Raw genomic sequence first — 15,913 nt, forward strand, 5'->3', positions numbered from 1 at the left:
TATTTTCTAGATATATTACAGAGTATGACTGCAAGTTACTCGGTACACCAATTACACTCATTTAGAGAACCTTATCTAGCTTTTTCTGTGTACTCACAATGATAATAAAGAAGCTTGTGTTTTTAATGTATCTATTTTGAGTTGTTTAGGCATTGATAATAAAATTTATTTATATATATTTTGTATAGTACGCAATCATAAGAACAATGTAGGGTGGTAATTGGTTGTGGCTTTTGTTGCCTTCAAGCTATTAGTAATTTTATGAAACTAACACCAACCACCTAGTTGAATATCAATGATTACTCTCAAAAATTCAACACAAATTCAATTTGCATCAAGTGTTTACACTCATTTCTACCAGCGGGGCCTCTTCTTATCAATCAGGGTAAGTTCACTTTGCACTTAGCCTCCTCCTTCCTAACTACATCAGAAGTTCTATCTCAATCCCTGAAAAATAGGTATTTGGCCTACTTTACCTATACTATTGTGTTTGACCAAAAAGACAGAAACTGTTAAATGTTTTTCCCGACAAAGTGTTGGGACACAATGACTCCGATTTTATTTCTCGCCAATCTTTATGAGGGAGCGTGGTGTAGTCAGACACTCCTAATTCATAAAAAAGTGCACACCTCTTCATGAATTTGGAGCGTTTGAAGAGTGCCGTGTGCCATGCCATAAGGCCTCATTCAAACGTCCTATTTTTCCACGTACGCGAAGAACAGACAGATTATTCTGATCAGAGTGTGGTCCGAGTGTTATCCGATTTAAAATTAAAAACAAAAAATTCTTCACCTTCTTCATTCTGACTGTCCTTAAAAATCGGAGCTCACTCGATGGTTATCTAATTACGGTTTGAAGGAGGAAGAGGGGGGAGTGAATTCCAGCACAGACAATCCGGATAGTAAAATTATGAACTTTATTAGGATATCATATAAAAACAGTTAAAAGTAAGCCTGACTAGTCCTACGACTAAGGGCACACTTGGTGCCAGAAACGCATCAGGCTTCCTTTTAACTGTTTTTATTTGATATCCTAATAAAGTTCATAATTTTACTATCCGGATTGTCTGTGCTGGAATTCACTCCCCCCTCTTCCTCCTTTGTTCCACGTTGCTGCTTCACCAGCGGGACTGGCACCCTCCGGAGGATTTACAACCGTGCAAAGTGATTTCTACGGTGTGGTGAGCTATACAAACCCCCCTTTCTCTAATTACAGTCTGATTTTTTTCACGGAGCCATTGACTTGCATTGCCAATTTTTATTGGACTCTCTGATCAAAATCAGACTTGTGGGTGCTCCCCATAGACTATCACAAAATAATATATGAAAATCACAGATAGCACTCGTATGGAAAAATTGAACATCTGAATCTGAACCCTAAGCTTTACTCCAATCGGGGACTGAAGTTAGATTTCTGGCATATTGACTGCCGCAAATAGTCATGAATTAGATGAGTTATGGCATCACGAGTCGTGATGAGCGAGCACTAAAATGCTCGAGTACTCGTTCGAGTCTAGCAAATTGGAATGCTCGAGTGCTTGGACCAAGTAACGAGCCCAATGTAAGTCTATGGGAAACTCGAGCATTTTTCCGGCGGCTCCCCCCGGCGGTCTGCAGAGGGCCTAAAAATTGCCCAAAAATCGATGGGAACAGTGCTCAAATGACATGAGAACAGCATGGGGAAGACCCCTGGAAGCATTTCTGACTCCCAGGTCACTGCTGTCAATAACATCAGAGGTATTACGTCACTTTTACGGACTCACAATAAAACATACAAAAACGGAACCAAAATGGATTTTCCTGGGAAATATGTTAAGGAACATCCTTTCCAGGGTAATGACTTGTGTATAAGGCAAAATAAATAACCCAAAAAAAAATGCACCTCCACACCTTGGGCTATGTTCACACGTAGCGTTTTTGATTAGTTTTTGCATTGCTTTCAACCAAGACAAATGCATTGACCAGGAAATGTCATTTTAACATTTTAAAACCTTATCTGGCCATGTGGTGTGTGACACATCATCAGACACATCCTGTTTCATTTATGATGGAGGGACTCGGAAAGTCACAAAGACTATTTTTATAGGGCCATCAAGCGGCCCTTACTATTCTTAAAGGGCCAGCAGTTGGCCTTCGCTATTGTTAGAGAGCCATCAGCCGGCTATGCTTTGTTGTTCCCATTATTAACGAGTGGGTCTCCTATACTGTTATTGCGTATGGAGTGACTGCAAGGGCTGCCAAAAATTTGGACGCAACCCAATACCCCTTTGAAGAGACAGGAGGGTCTCAGTAAAAAAAATGTTCCCATTATAAAGGAGCTGGTCTCCTATAGTGCCCATGCTGTGACTGCAAGGGCTGCCACTAACAATTTAAAGGCACATACAGCTGGGCCACAGTAAAAACATGTTACCATTAGAAAGGAGAGGGTCTACTATTCAGTTGTAGGGTATGCAGTGAAGCAACGGCTGCCAAAATTTAGGAAAACAATTTAAAGACACATAGAGCTGTGACATAGTAACGACATGTTCCCATTAGAAAGGATTAGGTCTGCTATTCAGTTATAGGGTATGCAGTGAAGCAACGAAGGGAGGAGAGCCAGGCGGAGGTGACCGAGCGGACCGGGAGGACCAGTAGGAGGCGACCGGAGGGACGAGCGCAAGAGAGCGCTGTGGCAGCGTGCAGTGCCGGCCAGCGGAGGGTGCCAGGTGGTGGTGACCAGGAGGTGATCAGGAGGACCGGTAAGAGGCGACTGGAGGGACAAGCGTGCTGTGATAGCGTGCAGCATCCCTAGAGGAGGTGAGTGAGGGGCAGGAGGCCGCGATAAGCGGCCCTACTGAACCCAAGTGTGTACTGTACTGTATTGTATTTGTATCTGTATTGTAATTGTATTGTATTCCCTAGTCCATATTTAATTGATTACCCCCCGTCCATATTTAATTGATCACCCCCGTCCATATTTAAATTGATTCCCCTGAACACCCCCGTCCATATTTAACTGATCCCTCTGACCACATTAAATTGACCCCCCCGTCCTCATTTAATTGATCCCCGACCACCCCCCGTCCATATTAAAGTGATCCCCCTGACCACATTTAAATGATTGACCCCCCAGCCCATAATTGATTGATCCCCCTTGTCCTATTTAATAGATTCCCCTTGTCCACTTTTACTCATCCCCAGTCCCTATCTATTTGCCTTATCCCCCACCATATTTAATTAACCCCTGTCCATAATTAATTGATTGATTTCCCAGACCACAATTAATTATTTCCCCAGTCCATATTTATTGATATTATTGATACTTATTGATCCCCCGTCCATACTTAACTGATCCCGCGCCGATATCTAATCGATACACTTGCACATCCCTAATTGATCCCCGTCCATACACCTATATATAAATAATTGTGTTTTGTACTTGTACATATATACTGACTGTATCCCCATATTTAGAATGACGTCCATGTTGGCCGGAGCCGTGCAGTGTACATCTTACGCAATGTATGCATTCCCTGAGCTACCGCTCAGGGATCCATACTGCTGCGAGAGATGTGAGCATATCGTGCACTTGGAAGCCCAAATCCTGGATCTAAGTGCTCAGATAGCGGTACTGAGGAGCATCGACAACATGGAACGGAGTTTGCTGCTCACCGAGCAGACACTCAATGGGTCAACACTGGGGGTGGAGCTTAGTGGGGAAGCGCAGGCTGAACAGGCAGGGAGCTGGGTAACAGTTAGAAGGGATAGAGGGAAGAAGTATAGGAAGGCTGGTTCAGAACCGGCATTATTGGAGCACGACAGATCCTCTGACCGCCGGGGGAGTGTATGCTCCAGTAATGAGGGGGAGGGGGGAAGTGTAGGGCAGGCTAGACAGGTCCTGGTAGTGGGTGACTCTATTATTAGGGGGACAGACAGGGCAATCTGTCACAAAGACCGGGATCGCCGAACGGTGTGCTGCCTCCCTGGCGCTCGAGTCCGGCACATCGCGGATCGGGTTGACAGGTTACTGGGTGGGGCTGGCGAAGACCCAGCGGTCATGGTCCACATTGGCACCAATGACAAAGTGAGTGGTAGATGGAGGGTCCTTAAAAATGATTTCAGGGATCTAGGTAGGAAGCTTAGGGCAAGGACCTCCAAGGTAGTTTTCTCAGAAATACTACCAATCCCGCGAGCCACACAGGAGCGCCAACGGGAGGTTAGGGAGGTGAATAAGTGGCTAAAGAGTTGGTGCAAGGCAGAAGGGTTTGGGTTCATGGAGAACTGGGCCGACTTCGCTGTCGGCTACAGGCTCTACCATAGGGACGGGCTGCACCTCAATGGGGAGGGTGCAGCGGTGCTGGGGAAGAAGATGGCTAATAGGTTGGAGGAGTTTTTAAACTAGAGACGGGGGGGGAAACCAAGGAAATAGGTGGGATGTGAGGCAAGCAAGGGGGAAGGGGAGAAGTGAATATAATGAGGGTGGAGAGGGGGGTGGGGATAGTACAGTTAGATCGTTAGAGAAGAATAGGATGCTAAATAACCCCAAAGTTTTATCTTGCATGCTGACCAACGCAAGAAGCCTGACCAATAAGGCGGATGAGCTGCAGGCGCTTATATCGGAGGAGAGGTATGACATCGTAGGTATAACAGAGACTTGGCTAGACAATAGCTACGACTGGGCGGTAAATTTAACAGATTATAGTTTATTTAGAAGGGACCGGAAACAGGAGAAAGGCGGAGGAGTCTGCTTATATGTAAAGTCATGTCTAAAACCCAGACTAAGGGAAGATATAGGAGAGGGAGAAGAGGGGGTCGAGTCCATGTGGGTAGAGATAGAGGGGGCAAAAAATAATAATAAAATATTACTGGGGGTCTGCTATAAGCCACCAAATATAACAGAGGAGAATGAGAAACTGCTATTAGGACAAATAGATAAAGTAGCAAAACATAATGAAGTGATTGTTATGGGGGACTTCAACTACCCGGATATTGACTGGGAAACAGAAACCTGTAGATCTCAGAAAGGAAAAAGGTTCTTGACAAATATTAAGGATAATTATCTCTCCCAACTAGTGCAGGAACCAACGAGAGGGAAGGCCGTGTTGGACTTAATATTGACTAATAGGCCTGATAGAATAACTGAGGTACAGATAGGGGGGCACCTAGGTAATAGCGACCATAATATTATCAATTTCAAAATGCCCTTCAGTAGGGTTATCAATAAGGGAACAACTAAAACATTAAACTTTAGGAGGGCGAAGTTTGATCAGCTGAAAGAAAACCTTCAACTTATAGACTGGGACAAAGTGCTTAATCAATGGAATACGAATAGTAAATGGGAAACCTTCAAAAGAATTCTGAATACTCAGTGCGAGAGGTATATACCGTATGGGAATAAAAGGGCCCGAAATAAGAGGAAACCAATATGGTTGAACAAGAACGTAAAAGGGGCGTTAAATAGCAAAAAAGAGGCATTCAAGAGATTAAAACAGGAAAACAGTAAGGAGGCACTAATGTGTTACAAGGTAAAAACGAGAACCTGTAAAAAACAAATAAAAATAGCGAAGGAGGAAACAGAGAGACGTATTGCTAGGGAAAGTAGATCAAATCCCAAACTGTTCTTTACGTATATAAATAGTAAAAGGATTAAATCGGATAATATTGGACCGATAAAAAGTGATGAAGGCAAAATCATAGAGAAAGATGAGGATAAAGCTAATCTATTAAATACATTTTTTTCGTCAACTTTCACAAAGGAAAAAGAACTAACAGGCGAAATGAGAAGTGACAAGCTTAATCCTCCACTAAGTATGACAAATCTAACCCAAGCTGGGGTACAGAAACGCCTCAGTAACATTAAAATAAACAAATCACCAGGACCTGATGGCATACACCCACGGGTACTAAGGGAACTAAGTAATGTGATAGACAGACCGTTATATCTTATATTTAAGGACTCTGTTGAGACTGGGTCTGTACCACTTGATTGGCGACAGGCGAATGTAGTGCCAATATTAAAAAAGGGAGCGAAAAGTGACGCCGGAAACTATCGGCCGGTGAGTCTGACGTCCGTTGTGGGCAAAATTTTTGAAAGCTTCATTAAAGAGGCAATTACGGAGCATCTTGATGCTAATAATCTATTAACCCTGAACCAACATGGATTCATGAGGAATTGCTCCTGCCAAACAAACCTGATTGACTTCTATGAGGAGGTTAGCTCTCGAGTAGATCAGGGGGAACCAGTGGATGTCGTGTATCTCGACTTCTCAAAAGCGTTCGATAGCGTGCCACATAATAGGTTGGTATACAAAATGAGAATGATGGGGCTGGGGGAAAATGTCTGCAAGTGGGTAGCTAACTGGCTAAAGGATAGAAGGCAGAGGGTGGTTATAAATGGAATATACTCAGATTGGGTAAGCGTCACTAGTGGGGTACCACAGGGGTCTGTACTAGGCCCAATGTTATTTAATATCTTTATTAACGACATAGTCAACGGGATAAATAGTAAAATATCAATATTTGCAGATGACACAAAGTTATGTAAAACAATTAATACAAAAGAGGACAGTGCAGACCTACAGAGGGATTTGGATAAGCTGGGTAGGTGGAGCATTAAATGGCAAATGAGGTTTAACGAGGAGAAATGTAAGGTCATACATATGGGAAGGAAAAATGGAAGTCACCAGTACTCACTGAATGGGAAATCATTGGGGAATTCAGAGATGGAGAAGGACTTGGGCATCTTGATTGATAGCAAACTAAATTGGAGTGCCCAAAGTCAGGCGGCTGCTGTAAGGGCAAACAGGGTAATGGGATGTATCAGAAGAGGTATAGCTGCAAAGGAGGAGAACATTGTTCTTCCACTGTACAAAGCACTGGTCAGACCACACTTGGAATACTGTGCTCAGTTATGGGCCCCAATATATAGAAAGGATATAAATGAGCTTGAAAAGGTACAAAGGAGGGCAACAAAATTAATAAGGGGAATGGAGGGACTGCAATACCCAGAGAGGTTGGCAAAACTAGGACTATTCAGCCTGGAAAAGAGAAGGTTGAGGGGGGACATAATAAATGTGTACAAATATGTTAGGGGACAGTATAGAGACCTTGCCCGGGATTTGTTCAAAAGGAGGGATATTACGGTAACAAGAGGGCATTCACTAAGACTGGAAGAGAAAAGGTTTCAGCACCAGCATAGGAAGGGGTTCTTTACGGTAAGAGCAGTGAGAATATGGAATTCACTGAGTGAGGAGACGGTAATGTCGGATTCACTAAACCAGTTCAAGCGGGGACTGGATGCATTTCTAGATACCAGGCAGATTTCAGCGTATACTTAAAAATAAAATAAAATAGTAGGTTGATACAGGGATTTATTCTGACTGCTGGTTTCAGAGTCGGGAGGGAATTTTTCCTCAGGTGAAGATTGGCCAAATCATTTGGGGTTTTTGCCCTCCTCTGGATCAACTTTAGCAATTACAGAACTAACAGGTCGAACTTGATGGACGCAAGTCTTTATTCGGCTTTACTAACTATGTAACTATGTAACTATGTAACGGCTGACAAAAATTTGGAGGAACTCCAATGCCCCTTGCAAGAGACGTAGATATGTTGATATGGTACATATGGTGGTGGAGGATGAAGATGCGGAGAAGGACAAGAGCCAATAGACAAAATCAGAAAGTGTATACCTGTGGGTAGACAGAGGTGCATGGGAATAGAGTTAGACCTCCCAAAAAAAAAAAGAATGTGCTGTACCTAAGAGCCGCTATATTGCTCATTCTGTAACTCATCTTTGGCTTTTACAATTTGAAATTAAAAGTGAAGTTTTAACAAGATACATACAACCCTGGTCCTGCTGGAGACATCTTTGCTTGCTTTCTCATTAAAAAAAAAAAGACACTGTATTTGAGTTTATGTTACGCTGCTATCATTTGGTGGTGTTGAGAAGTCTGGCCCTATCCAGCCCTTGCTCATTTTTATAAGAGTCAGCCTGTCAGCATTTTCAGCTGACAAGTGGATGCGCCTATCAGTTATAATTCGTCCAGCAGCTTTAAAAACCCACTCTGACAAAATGCTAGCGGCAGGGCAGGCCAGGACCTCCAAGGCGTAGAGAGCTAGTTCATGTCACGTGTCCAGCTTGGATATCCAATAATTATAAGGCACAGAGGAATCACGGAGGGCGTTGGTACGGTCTGCAAGGTACTCCCTCACCTTTTCCTTCCTTGGGAGAATACCCCGCGCCTCAGGGCCTGTGCGATGGGAGGGTCTAAGAAAACTGTCCCAGAACTTTCACAGTGTTCCCCTGCCTCTGCTGGATTGCATTTGTGACAAAATTTGGACTACGCGAGGGTCACGGCAAAGGCAACGTAACAAACTCAGCCATGTGTGCCAGACTGCTAAGAGGCAAGACTTCCGTGTCCTCACCAAGAGGACGACTGACCATGCTCTCCTCATCCTCCTCCTCTTCCCCCTCCTCTCTGTCCCCAGGCCATCCACGCTGAACAGACGGTATGACAGTTGTGCAGGTAGTACCGTCTATAGCGCAGGAAACTACCTCCTTTTCTTCCTCCTTTTCTTCCTCCTCCTCTTCCTCATTGTCACCCAATCCACATTGGGATGAGATGAGGCTGGGCTGTGTGTAATCACCCTGTATGGTTCCTTGCTCCATCTCATCGTGCTCCGCCTTTAATGCATCCTCTTTAATTGTGAGCAGAGAGTGTTTCAGAAGACAGAGAAGTGGGATGGTGATGCTAATTATGGCATCATCGCCACTCACCATCTTGGTGGAGTCCTCAAAGTTTTGGAAAATGGTACATATATCTGACATCCATGTCCACTCCTGAGGTTTTATGTGTGGAGTCTGCCCTGAATACCCATGGCCTTGTTGATGCTGGTAGTAAACAACTGCCCTCTTCTGCTCACAAATCCTTCCCAACATCTGCAATGTAGAGTTCCAACGTGTGGGGACATCGCAGATCAGTCAGTGAGCTGGAAGCTGCAAATGCTGCTGAAGCACGGCAAGGGCGGAGGAAGCTGTAGCTGACTTTTTAAAATGGGCACACAGGCGGCGTACTTTGACAAGCTGATCAGACAGATCTGGGTAGGTTTTGAGAAACCACTGAACCCCGAGGTTAAGCACATGGGCCAGGCATGGTACGTGTGTGAGCTCGCCTCAGGGCCGCCACCAGGTTCCAGTCATTGTCACACACGACCATGCCTGGCTGTAGGGTCAGCGGTGTCAGCCACAGATCTGGCTGCTCTTTCAGAGCTGTCCACAACTCTTCAGCGTTGTGCGGTTTGTCACCCCAAGCATATTAGCTTCAGCACAGTCTGTTGCCGCTTGGCCCAGGCAGTGCTGCAGTGCTTCCAGCTTGCGACTGATGTGATTACTTCAGAGATGGAGACTGAAGAGGAGGAGGTGCAGGAGCTGTAGATTGTGGAGGCAACCCTGATTGACCCAGGGCCCGCAATCCTCAGCGTCCGGAGGACGTGTTCCGTCCCATGGTCCTACTGGGTCCCGGCTTCCACTATATTAACCTAGTGTGCCGTCAGCGAGATGTACCGTCCCTGTCCACAAGCACTTGTCCACGTGTCCGTGGTTAGGTGGACTTTCCCAGTAACTGCGTTGTTGAGGGCACGTCTAATGTTGTGGGACACATGCTCGTGTAATGCGGGGACGGCACACCGGGAGAAATAGTGGCGGCTGGGGACCGAGTAGCGAGGGATGGCCGCCGCCATCAGGTTGCGGAAAGCTTCCGTCTCCACGAGCCTAAAAGGCAACATTTTGAGCGCAAGGATGTGATGGTACTAGTTGAGAGTGTTCAATGACAGGTGCAGGGTGGGAGGGCATCTTGGCATGTGCCATGGACAGGGGATTGGCGTGCATGCACAACAGCGGAACAAGCAGTGGTGTCACCCGCAGACACTGTTGCTGGACCCTGGGGTTTGGCCCACTTAGTCGGGTGCTTTGCTGCCATGTGCCTGATCATGCTTTTAGTTGTCAGGCTGCTAGTTTTGCTACCACTGCTGATGCTGGCCTGGCAGGTGGTGCAAATTGCCTTTTTGGAGTTATCTGCAGAGTCTTTAAAAAATAACGAGACTCAGGAAGAACGAACAGTTGTACTGGCAACTTCCGTCGTGTTGGCATTATGAGGATTGCTTTTCTGCCTTGGGTCTGCGGCCACCACACTGCTTCTTCCTGCCTGTTGTGGTGCTACGCCTCCCTCCCCCTGTGTGCTGCTGTCCTCGCTCTCTATGTCCCCCTGCAAGGTTGGGTCAGTTACTATATATCATCCACCACCTCGTCTTCCACTTCCGCACCCTGGTCCTCCTCCTGACTTTCTGTTAATTGTCTCATCATCATCATCATCCACCTCTTGCAACAGTAGTTGCACTTTCCCACCGTCGCCTTCAGGTGACCGTGGCTGCTCCAATATTTGGGCATTGCTACACGCGTTCTCCTCTTGACTCGCTTGAAGCTGGGCGGGCGAGCGAAAGTGAACAGCTCTTCTGAGTGTCCAAGTGTGGGATCAGGTGTCTCCGGGCACTCGGCATGGTGGGAGGAAGGAGGATCAGGGTAAGGAATATGCTGCCGGGGGAGGATAAAGTTTGTTTTCTCCCTGCAGCGTTCAGCTACGTGCAGGCGCTTGCCAGTATAATAACGCTATTAACCAGCAGATTAACAGCATTTTTTCTGCTGACAGGTTCCCCTTAAACCTGACAAGTTAATTTAATGAGAAAACTACAATCATTACCCCTTACTATACACCTGCCACAACCTAAGCTAAGGACCTGTTTTATAGAGTCTATTTCAATATGCTTTATTCTTTCTTTTTTTTAACTTAACATCACAGGGTTTTGTGTGCAGATTAGGGCATTCACTATTTTCGGCTGCATAACATTTCGTTCGCTAATGGTTGATTCTCCAAGAATCCAAGGATAGTAAAATGATCTTTAAAGCACTGACAGACTAATACCTGTCAATGTTACAGCTCACAAGGCTGAATAATGCTTATTCCCCCTTTAGTATTGATTCTGGCCCGCTTGCTTATGAGACAATTATTGTTCTGTCTGGTCGAGATTTGATTTATTTATATCCTCTGATGGGATTTTTCATGTAGCTACGGATCATACGTATATTTTTGTTTTTGGAATTAAATGTTCTGCTATTGTATCTTATCTCGCAGCAATCAATCAGACATCATCAGCTCCTTGGCAAGCTGTTATATTCAGGAAACCACACTAGAATACTTATCTCTGCAAATTCAGGCTGCTAAATGAATACCCATTTCTTACTGATAAAGGTACTGTACAGTTATAATGGATAACGTTGATCGAGAAGACTTGTATTTTAGAGAATATTTCTCATATAATAGTCATTTTCCAATAATATAAACTGAAAAAACACATACAGAATACAAAGTCCACAAACCGATGTGTGACTTTTGTGACTGTTCAAACCAAGTACAGGCACTTGCTGCATCATGGTGTGGCCAAATATTTAAGTCACCTTCCCACCTCCTTATTTTCCATCTATCTCCATCCTTCCCTGGCGCTATAAAGCCAGAGCTGTCAATCAAAGAAGAGGAGGGTGTAGATAGAGGAGAAAACAAGCAGGTTGTAAGGTGCACTTAAATGTTTGGCCACGCCTAGGGTGCACCGAGCGCCTGTACTTGGTTTGAACAGTCATTCTGTGCTGACAGACTCCCTTTAACCCGTTCACAACATTTGTTGTACATGTACGTTATATGTTGTGTCCCTGACTGAATGTGGGCTTGCACTCCGAACTCGCATCTTTTCCGGCAGATGATGGCTGATTTACTCTGCCATCATGTGCCCTTAACAGCTGTGGATGTCAAACTCTGACAGCGGCATTTAACACAGGACAACAGTGGGGCGCGACATTCCATGCACCCATCGATGTGCCTGTGATGTGATTGTGGGGAGAAGATGGGTTGCCATGACAGCTGGGGGTCTGCTGAAGACCTCCGTGCTCGAGATGACGATGCTTCTGTGAAAGCCAACCTGTAGCAGGCGTTCATAGAAGATTGTGATTTTCACTATGCAGAGCAGTGCTGATGCACTGTTATGTATAGTACAAGCGATCAGATGATCACAGCTTCAAGGTCCCCTAAGGGGGACTACTAAATACAGCAAAAAGTTAAAAAAATCTTTTAAACATATGAAAAAAATAAATAATAAAAAAAGTTCAAATCTCCCCCATTAAAAATAAAACAATTAAAAAAAACATGCACATATTTGGTATCGCTGCTTTCGGAATAGTCCGATCTATCAAAATATGAAGTAAATTAATTTGATCAGTAAATGGCGTAATGAGAAAAGAAATCAAAATGCCAGAGTTACATTTTTTTTGGCCTCCTCAACAGTGCAATAAAATGCAAGAGGCGATCAATACATTGTATATACCCCCAAAATGGTAGCAGTAAAAGCGTCAGCTCAGGGAGCAAGAAAAAAGCCCTCACACAGTCCCATATCCCAAAAATTGAAAGCATTATTGGTCTCGGAACATGGTGATACAAGTTATTATTTTTTGTTTTTACAAATTTGTGAACTTTTTTCACCACTTAAAAAAACCTACATGTTTGGTATCTGAGTAATCATACTGACCTGGAGAATCATATTGCCAGGTAAATTTTACCATATAGTGAACATGGTAAATGACTCTTCCTCCCTCCCCGAAAAAAAAAAATTGTGAAATTGAACATTTTTTTTTTCAATTTCAATGCACTTGGAATTTTTTTCTCGCTTTCCAGTGCATCACATGATGAAATGAATGGTGTCATTGAAAAGCGCAACTCGTCCTACAAAAAAAACAAGCCATCACATATTTATATGGATGGTGAAATAAAAAAGTTATGGCTCTTGAAAGAAGGGGAGGAAAAAACGAAAACGGAAAAACTGAAAATCGCTCAGGGGTTAAGGAGTTAAGCGACTTTCATTAAACCAGTAGTAGAGTATTGTACCATGTTGGCCATCTGTAAGTGCAGGAATTGTAGTTGTATAATATATTTATTTTTGGCCAGCTGACTTAATTGCTGATACAGGCTTTCACAACAGTTTAGGTTTCCCAAATAGGCATTGTGTTAAAAGTTTGTGTCAACTGATTAAAACAGGTATAAGAGTAGATGCACGCTGCAAAAAGTCTCCATGTGCACATAGCCAAAAGGGAGTTTCGCAAAACTTTGAGTCAGCGTTTTTTTTTAATCTCTTTGGGCCCTAATAGCCAAGAATTTAATGCAAAAAGTCCTGTATAAATTACAACTTCTGTGAAAACTAAGCCCTGACACAACTTTGTTGTTGTGAAAAGAAAATATTTTTTTAAAGTAGATTTATTGTGCAAAAGTATTAAAATAAAAAAGAAATACTTTCAATACAGCCACAGTCAAACAATGACCCATGGAATAAAGTTAAAATGGCACTCATACTACAATTAGAATGCTGAAAAAGTGATACCCCCCAAAACTGCAGAATGACTGCGCTCCTAAAATAAAAGTTTTTCAGTGCATGATATGTATTTAGAAATTGTGCCACTAAAAAATACACTTTGTCAAAAAAAAATAAAACAATCCAATTCATGGCTTTGTAAGCAGAAAAAGAAATTGGCTCTTGAAATGCTGAAAAAAATCAAAGCAAAAAAATAGCTTTGTCTTTAAAGGGGTTTTCCAGGAATTAATATCCAGATCCATTTAGCTAATTGAAAGTAGTAAACATGGCACCCTCCCTTGCCTCAGCACACTGGAGATATCAGGGGTGCTGAGGTAAGAAGAGGCTACTCACACTACTGTCCATCCTGTTTTTTTAATATAATACTGAAAATACCAGGGATGTTGAGCTAAAAAGGGGCTCCTCACACTGCAGTCCACCCTGTATATCTAATCGAATACTGAAAATGCCAGATGTGCTGAGGTAAGAAGACACTGCTCACACTGCTGTTCACTCTGACTGTCTGATCTAATACTGGAGATATTAGGGAAGCTGAGGTAAAAAAAAGGACACTCACACTGCTGTCCATCTTGTCTTTTTGATCTAATACTGGGGATACCAGATGTGCTGAGGTAAGAAGAGGCCGCTCAACTGCTATCCACCCTGTCTTTCTCATCTAATACTGGAGATACCATTGATGTTGAGTAGGATGAGCAAGTATGTTCTGTTTACCTTTTCGCCGAGTATGCTCGGGCGAGCACCGAGTATTTACAGCTGCTCGGTGATATGTTTGAATCACTCCCGTGTGCATGATTTGCAACTGTTTTATAGCTTTAATACATGAGAGGATTGTGTAAGATATAGACATTCCTCACATGTATTAAAACTGTCAAAAAATCGCAAATCATGCACACGGGAGTGATACAAATATAACACCGAGCAGCTGTAACTACTCGGTGCTCGCCCGAGCATACTCGGTGAAAGGGTTAACAGAACATACTCACTCATCACTAATGCTGAGGTAAGAAGAGGCTGCTCGCACTGCTTTCCCCCTGTCTTTCTGATGTAATACTGGATGTATCAAGCATGCTGAAGTAAGAAGAGACTGCTCACACTGCTATCCTGTCTCTCTGATCTTATATTGGAGAACCAGGGATGGTAAGGTAAGAAGAGGCTGCTCAATCTGTTGTCCACCATGTCTATCTGATCTAATACTGAAAATACCAGATGTGCTGAGGTAAGAAGAAGCCACTCACACTGCTGTCCACCCTGACTGTCTGATCTAATACTGGAGATATCAGGGATGCTGAGGTAATAAAAGGACACTTGCATTACTGTCCACCCTGACTGTCTGATCTAATACTGGAGATATCAGGGATGCTGAGGTAATAAAAGGACACTCATATTACTGTCCACCCTGTCTATCTGATCTTAAACTGGAGATATCAGGGATGCTGAGGTAAGAAGACGCTGCTCACACTACTGTCCACCAGGCCTGTCTGCTCTTATACTGGAGATACAATGGGTGCTGAGGTAAGAAGGGGTTACTCGCACTGCTGTCCACCCTTTCTTATTTAAGGAGGTTATCCAGAACATTTTGATTTTTTTTCCATTAGGGCTAAGAACTTACCTGCAGGTAGTTGCTAACTTGACTTCATGCCAACAGAGCATTACTTTCCCTCCCAGTCTGCTTTGTTGATGGGGTGTCACTGCCTACATCATGTTAATTGACAGCTGGCTCCCTGCAGTGAAGCAACAGGGAGCTGACTTTCAATCAGCATGATATCGGCAGTGACGCCTTTTGTCAGAGCAGAGCGGAAAAGTAGGAGCTGCTGTGTCGATGTGACATCACATGAAGCAGGAGAATCATGTCTTGATAAGTTCTTAGCACCATAGGAAAAACCCCAAAGTCCCTGATAACATCTTTAATACTGGAAATAGCATGAGTGCTGAGGTAAGACAAGGCTGTTCACACTGAACTCCACACTGTCATTCTGAATAACATTAGCTGGTTGAAGTACACTGCTCAAAAAATAAAGGGAACACTTAAACAACAGAATATAACTCCAAGTAAATCAAACTTCTGTGAAATCAAACTTTCCACTTAGGAAGCAACACTGATTGACAATCAATTTCACATGCTGTTGTGCAAATGGAATAGACAATAGATGGAAATTATTGGCAATTATCAAGACACACTCAATAAAGGAATGGTTCTGCAGGTGGGGACCACAGACCACATCTCAGTACCAATGCTTTCTGGCTGATGTTTTGGTCACTTTTGAATGTTGTGTTAGAACCTTGCTCTTAGGTTTTTTCCTTTGCTGGTCACATGACCTTGTTGGCCTATTTAATCCTGCTCCGCCCTTCTGGCTTTGCTGGACTTCATTGTATAACTACTTTCTAGCTAGCCTGTGCTCTGTATCTAACTCTGTTAGTTTGCTTGGTCTACGGACCTCTTTGTTCTATATATTTTGTTTGTTTGTCTGTCT

This window comes from Phyllobates terribilis, unplaced genomic scaffold (genome assembly GCF_046119375.1).
Source record: "Phyllobates terribilis strain yellow unplaced genomic scaffold, ASM4611937v1 Scaffold_1__5_contigs__length_1240528914, whole genome shotgun sequence".
Classification (NCBI taxonomy): Eukaryota; Metazoa; Chordata; class Amphibia; order Anura; family Dendrobatidae; genus Phyllobates; species Phyllobates terribilis.